This window comes from Mesoplodon mirus (assembly GCF_964341445.2).
Source record: "Mesoplodon mirus genome assembly, chromosome: 7".
Taxonomy (NCBI): Eukaryota; Metazoa; Chordata; class Mammalia; order Artiodactyla; family Ziphiidae; genus Mesoplodon; species Mesoplodon mirus.
This window is the reverse complement of record NC_138983.1, coordinates 63,625,522-63,633,013: the sequence shown is the minus strand read 5'-3', so window position 1 is coordinate 63,633,013 and position 7,492 is coordinate 63,625,522. Positions and strand designations below refer to the sequence as shown.

Genomic DNA, 7,492 nt, shown 5'->3' with positions numbered 1-7,492 from the left:
AACAAAATTTAAAAGTCAGTTCCTTAGTTGCATTAGCCATATTTCAAGTGTTCAATAACCATATGTGGTTAGTGTAGACTGTATTGGACAGCACAGCGCAGTATTTCCAGGAAATATCATTTAATAAATTTCAAGGTTTATAAAATGAGCATTAAACAAGAGTACACCTAGTGATGAGTGTTACTCTTCTTGCCCAAAACATCCCTGGCCTTAAAGACCCTAGCAACACATTTGAAATGGTGTTTCAGTTACCGTCAATCAAAGGCATCCTAACTGATAGTGCAGTTGTTCTGCACTATCAGTTACTATGATTGAATAATATGAGAGCTCAGTTTAGACTGGGATTTGGAAGAAGTGACATTTAGGTTGCCAAAAGAAAAACAAGTAAAATTTGGCTAAGTAAAGGCAATAGAGGATGTGTACCAGATAGAGGGGACAGCATGCTGGGGAAGAGCATTGTGAACTGGAAAGAAGGCCATAGCCCTGGAACGTATCACTGGATATGAACCGGAAAGAAGGCCATATCACTGGAACATTGGGGATAGTAGCATGAGCTGAGGCTGAAGACATAAGAAGTAGTCAGATCATGTCCAGATTTATCCATGTAAAGCAAAATTGGTGCATTGCCTTGCTTCCAATGTAAGTGCAGACGTCACAGTTAGGAAAAATAAAACATTTGCACTCTGAGGTATACCGAAAAAAAAAAAAGGCAGTGTCACACTATCTATAAGTCTCCAAAGTGAATGAAACCTTCAGCATTTCCCACATGTTACTGACTTCCTAAAAAAACGATTCAATCACTAACTTTTGGGACTTCCTGGTGGCGCAATGGTTAAGAATCCACCTGCCAATGCAGGGGACACAGGTTCGAGCCCTTGTCTGGGAAGGTTCCAGATGACTCGGAGCAACTAAGCCTGTGTGCCACAACTACTGAGCCTGCGCTCTAGAGCCTGTGAACCACAACCACTGAAGCCCGCGCACCTAGAGCTCATGCTCCGCAACAAGAGGAGCCACTACAATGAGAAGCTCGCCCACGGCATGGAAGAGTAGCCCCTGCTCACTGCAACTAGAGAAAGTCCATGAGCAGCAACGAAGACCCAACGCAGCCAAAAATAAATAAATGAATAAATAAATAATTTTTTAAAAGAGAATCGTTGACTTTTGCAATGCTGACTTTTGCAAGTCTAAAGATATGCAAAAATTTGGACAAATATGGCAATCATATGAAAGAATTGCTCTTTTTCAGTCATGAATCAGCTAACTATAAACCTTATAACCTTGGGTGGGGGAGGGGTGTCTGATGAACCAGTCCTTCTAAAGCTTTAACTCACTTGTAAACTTTTGCAAGCAGTTTTTCTAAGGAAACATTTTTTTCTAATGCTTTTGTCTCTGAGACTTCTTTTGACATAAGGTATGTTAAGGAGTTTGGATTTTATCTTCGGTGCAATGTAACTGAAAAGTTTGAAGTGATGTGTTGCAATATATGTATCAATGAATATGTGTGTACAAAAGAGAGAATTGGTTTTGTGGTTTTAAAAGATTGTCTTGGCTACATTGTGGAGAATGGATTGGAGAGTATTCGAGAGGATGTGGACAGAATACTTAGGAAACTACTGAGTGACACATGATAAATAGCTAGGAATAGGTTTAAGGTGGTAGAAGTGGAGAGAGATATATATCTCCATTTCTCTCCACTTCCACTACCTGAAATATACATAAATCCTGAAATATATATATATGTATATATATATGTGTATATATGTATTTATATAGCGAATCACCAGGACTTGCTTAACTGGGTACAAGGGTCATTGAAAAAGTAGTGTCAGAAAGGACGTCCCGGTTTCCGGCATGGACGACTGGGTGAATGAAGTGTCGTTTTCCAAGATAGAAATGATTAGCGGAGGAGTACATTTGGGCAAGGGTAGATCACTGGTTGGGTTTCAGGTATGTTGCTTGCCCTGCCTCTGACATCTCTGAGACAGATATCAGACAGGCAGTTGAATATACAGCTTTGGCGCCTAGTAGACGGGTCCTGAGCTGGAGAAATAAGTCCGAAAGCTGCTAGTATATAGATGAAATTTAAAATTATGGGGTAGGATGAGGTAAGCTCAAGAAAGAATGTAGAATGACAAGAGAAGGGCTCAGGACAAAGCTCTGAGGAATTCTAGCATACAGCAGGCAGGTAGGGGAAGAGGTTCTGTAAGGGATCAAAAGACTAGAAGGAGAGAAAATCCTGTGGCAACAGTTGGGACTTAAACTGTAACTTGACACAGATAGCTACAGGCAGCTTTTTGTTTTTCCCTAACTGTAGCAGACATGGGTGAAATTAGATGTTTTTAAGCTGCAGATCTAGTTTTGGAGTGAGTACAGAGATTTTCCTTCAGCTGACATGATTGTGCAATGTCCGTTCACAAATGCTGTGCTCCATGTTGGGCCTGAGTGCACCAGATCAAGGTAAAGCAATTAGTGTACTTGGTCAGTGTGGGTTTTGTTGAGTACATATTCCAACTAGATTGCTAAGATTCTTCAGCTTTCTGTTGTTGATTCTGTGGTTGGTTGTAGTATTGGTAAATACATATATTTAGCCAGTCTGAAGAATGACCTATTTTACATGTTGATCAAATATGCTAACTATTAAAATATTTGATCTTAACAAAGAATATTTGAGATCTTAAATTAGATATCTTTTAAATAGTGGGACACAAAGGCATATATTTTAAGTAGTTCATATACATTATTAAGAAAGAATAGGGGGCCTCCCTGGTGGCGCAGTGGTTGAGAGTCCGCCTGCCGATGCAGGGGATACGGGTTCGTGCCCCGGTCTGGGAGGATCCCATATGCCGCGGAGCGGCTGGGCCCGTGAGCCATGGCCGCTGGGCCTGCGCATCCGGAGCCTGTGCTCCGCAACGGGAGAGGCCACAACAGTGAGAGGCCCGCATACCGCAAAAAGGAAAAAAAAAAAAAAAAAAAAAAAAAAAGAAAGAATAGGAATTGTATTTGTTTGCTAGGGTTGCCACAAGAAAGTACCACAGACTGGGTGACTGAAACAACAGAAATTTATTTTCTCATAATTCTGGAGGCTGAAAGTCCAAGATCAAGGTGTCAGCAGACTTGGTTTCTTCTGAGGATTCTTCTCTCCTTGGTTTGTATATGTTGTCTTCTCCCTCTGTCTTCACGTGGTCTTCCCTTGGGTGTGTCTGTGTCTTAATTTCTAATTCGTATAAGGATGCAGTCATATTGGATTAAGACTCACCCTAATGACCTCGTTTTAACTTAATTACCTCTTTTAAGATCTATCTCCAAATAAAGTCAAATTCTGAGGCACTGGGGGTCAGGATTACAACATCTGAATTTTGGGAGGACACAGTTCAGCCCTTAACAGAACCTATCAATAGGATAAGTCTTTGCAGGTGAATTTTTAAATTGTGCTTTTTCTTGTCGTTTATTAAAATAAGGCTTGTTTCTGAAGTAGTAGGACATCTGATCATTAGTAAAACATTTTAGGCTTATAATTTGTCATTATATTTTTCTGGGCAGTTGTTTTATTATCTATGTCACAGTTTCTTCTAGATTTTTTTTTCCTTACCCCTTTCCCACCTCTAGGTTTTTAATAAACTTTCATCTTTAAAATATGAGCTTATTTTCAGGAATTTAAAACTATATAAAATGCTCCCTTAGGTAAGAACTGGGAAAGTAACGATTAACAGAACTAATTTGATTGTCAGTAAAAAAAAAACTATGATAGAAATCTTAGTTCTGGCAAATTAGAATAACCAGAAAATCCTCCTGCTATAAACACCTAGATATGCTGAATTAAAAAACAACAAGAACAGCATACATATCCTTGTAAATACATGTCCTTGTAAATACATAACTGAGAGATCTACTAATCTGAATAACAGAAATTGAAGCCTGTACTAAGACTACCCAGATAGTGGTGGGTACAAGTAGAATTCTGTTTTCTATTACTTCAGGGCTTTGAGTTTTAATGCTCACACAGAGACAGAGTTAGAGGCTTTGGGTTCATGCTAGAAGCCTTAAAAGGCTATTCCCTACATAAAAGGGGGTAAGGGAAAAAATCCCTAAAGAAAAAATATCCCACCAATACAGGTAACAGTCTGGCCTCAGGATATAAAAGTTGCAGCTGGTGGGGTGCTTCCCTGGTGGCGCAGTGGTTGAGAATCTGCCTGCTAATGCAGGGGACACGGGTTCGAGCCCTGGGCTGGGAGGATCCCACATGCCGCGGAGCAACTAGGCCCGTGAGCCACAACTACTGAGCCTGCGCGTCTGGAGCCTGTGCTCCGCAACAAGAGAGGCCGCGATAGTAAGAGGCCCGCGCACTGCGATGAAGAGTGGCCCCTGCTTGCCACAACTAGAGAAAGCCCTCGCACAGAAACGAAGACCCAACACAGCAAAAATAAATAAATTAATTAAAAAAAAAAAGTTGCAGCTGGTGATGGGAGATGAGTCGGGTGGGAGAGAGGTGGGAGAACTTCCCTGGTGGTCAAGTGGTTAAAACTCCACGCTTCCAAGGGAGGGGGCACGGGTTCGATCCCTGGTCGGGGGACTAGCATCCCACATGCCACCCTTCTCGGCCAAAAAAAAGAGAGAGAGAAGTTGCAACCATGGGTCTGTATATCAGGCACGTTGGATGTTGGACATTTCCCACTTGGTCTGGGAATACCCAAGACAAGAAATTAGCACAGGAATTATCCCTAAGTGTGTGGTGTCTCTGGCATGTTTGGGCAAGTTACTTAATGCTTTTGATTGATTGGTCCTTACTTCCCCTAGTGGGGATTAAATAATGGTAACTAAGAGGTATTGAATGTTTACTTGTGTCAGCACTTTACCTGCCAAAACTCATTTAATCTTCAGAACAGCCCTATGACATGGGTACAGTAATCTGCCAATGGTGCGAGGCCATGGGGGGGTGGTCATATCTGTCTCCTGGGATCGTTATGGAAATAAGATGAGGTGTAAAGTGATAGGCCAATACTCATGTGACTTTACTTTGCAAACTGCAACCAACTCTCTATCCCTTGGAGTTTGCTCACTTCAGATAGGACACATACTCTCAAACTCTTCACTTCCTCTCTTTCTTGTTGTCCCCAAAGGTAGGAAGCACAAGAGCCCTTCTTATTTTAAGGATTTTATTATTGATCCTTGTTGAAGGAAGGAAAGAAGATGGACTTTGAAGTGGCTTTGAAAGTTGGGTAGGATTTGAGTAGGCAGAATGTGGGAAGCGTTTCAAGCAAAATCTTAATGGCAAGAATTACACTCTTTAAAGGCCAGTGACAAATGAATACATCCCAGCATTAAAACTTACCAATTCTTGGACATCCATCATGTGTCTGTTGACAAATATTCAATTAGCAATCAAGTTAAGAAGAAGAAAGAGAATTTTATTTAAGCCAAAATGAGGATTGTAACCCATGAGACAGACTCTCAGAAGCTCTGAGAACTGTTCCACCTGTTAGAAGTCAAAGGCACAGTCATATAACAATACGTTTTCAAGACAAATACATCAAAATGATACACTGATATTTTACCTAAAGTTCACCAAAGATACATAGTCCAGATAAACATGTACAAAGTGAGCTGTTAAGTCACTATGACCACCTACAGAGTTGGGAAGAAATGTGAATCTTCTGAGAAGTTATGTTGCTAGCATCACAAGAAAGAAAATAAATTGATGTTTAGTGTCGAGTAGGCATTCCCGTCTTTGAGGAGCTCTGGTTAACGTGTAATGCAGATGCACACCGCACATTAGGGAGGGAGGGAGGAGGCCCAAACGGACAGAAAGAATTTTATGTTTAAATGTTCTCATCCTGTCTTAAAATATAAATTTTATTTTATCACGTCCCATCTCCTCCAGGAAACCTTCCTTGTTAATATCATTCAAGAATCTGTTGCCTGTTCGTCTTATTGTCTCCAAAAATAGCTTGGCATTGAACTATATTCAGTTTGGAAGACAGTATATATCACAGTATACTTATTTATTTATTTTTTTTACATTTTTAAAAATTGAAGTATAGTTGATTTACAATGTTGTGCTAATTTCTGCCGTACACCTAGAGGGGTGGGATAGGGAGGGTGGGAGGGAGGCGCAAGAGGGAGGGAATATGAGGATATACGTATACATATAGCTGATTCACTTTGTTCTACAGCAGAAGCTAACACAACATTGTAAAGCAATTCTACTCCAATAAAGATGTAAAAAAAAATTTCTTCTGTACAGCAAAGTGATTCAGTTACACGTATATATACATTTTTTAAAATATTCTTTTCCATTATGGTTTATCACAGGATATTAAATATAGTTCCCTGTGCTGCACAGTAGGACCTGTTGCTTATCCATTCTATATATAATAGCTTACATCTGCTAACCCCAGCCTCCCACTCCATCCCTCCCCCGACCCCCTCCCTCTTGGCAACCACAAGTCTGTTCTCTAAGTCCGTATATCACAGTATATTTTAAATACCTATTTTTTTAAAGTAAACAATCTCAAATTTTTATTGTCTTCATAATAAAACAAAATAAACTCAGAACTGGGTCACTTGGCCCTTTCTTTTTTTATCTCCTCCCAGCACAAAGTGCTTATTACACCTTTTGATAGCCAACATTCTCTTAGATCTGCAGTTGGGCTCAACACATTCAAGCCTCAGCACAATCGTCTTTGTAGTTTCAGCCTTTTTCTGGAAAATCGACTTAGTCTGGCCACCATAGCCACTCTGCTTCCTGTCATAATGCCGCTTTCCCTAGGCATACAGAGAATCCTTGACCTTCTTATACTGTGTGACTTTGTGGGGTTGGTGCCTGCCGCACTTCTTGCAGAAAGTCCGGCCAGTTTTAGGAACGTTCACCATGTTTGCAAGACTGCTATCAGCACGGAAACAAGTTAAAATACCTTTTCTTTTTTTAAAGATTTTTTTAAAAATATTTATTTTATTTATTATTATTTATTTTTGGCTGCGTTGGGACTTTGTTGCTGCGCGCAGGCTTTCTCTAGATGTGGCGAACAGGGGTTACTCTTCGTTGTGGTGTGCAGGCTTCAGTAGTTGTGGCACGAGTGCTCAGTAGTTGTGACTCGCGGGCTCTAGAGTGCAGGCTCAGTAGTTGTGGCACACGGGCTTAGTTGCTCTGTGGCATGTGGGATCTTCCTGGACCAGGGCTTGAACCTGTGTCCCCTGCATTGACAGGTGGATTCTTAACCACTGCACCACCAGGGAAGCCCTAAAATGCCTATTTAAAAAAATATATTTTATTTATTTATTTGGTTGTGCTGGGTCTCACTTGTGGCAGGCAGGCTCCTTAGTTGAGGCTCGCCTGCTCCTTAGTTGTGGCATGCATGGGGGATCTAGTTCCCTGACCAAAGATTGAACCTGGGCCCCCTGCATTGGGAGCTCGGAGTCTTAACCACTGCACCACCAGGGAAGTCCCTAAAATAACTGTTTTGAATGCAGTCTTTTCTCCCCTCTGACTTTCCTC

General features: G+C 41.0%; 1 pseudogene across 1 annotated transcript; it reads right to left on the bottom strand.

Moving 5' to 3' along the window:
* Positions 1-6,546: 6,546 nt before the first annotated feature.
* On the bottom strand, positions 6,547-7,129 carry LOC309807633 (large ribosomal subunit protein eL42-like; annotated as a pseudogene). Its single transcript has one exon. The product of its transcript is annotated as a large ribosomal subunit protein eL42-like (transcript).
* Positions 7,130-7,492: the final 363 nt, after the last annotated feature.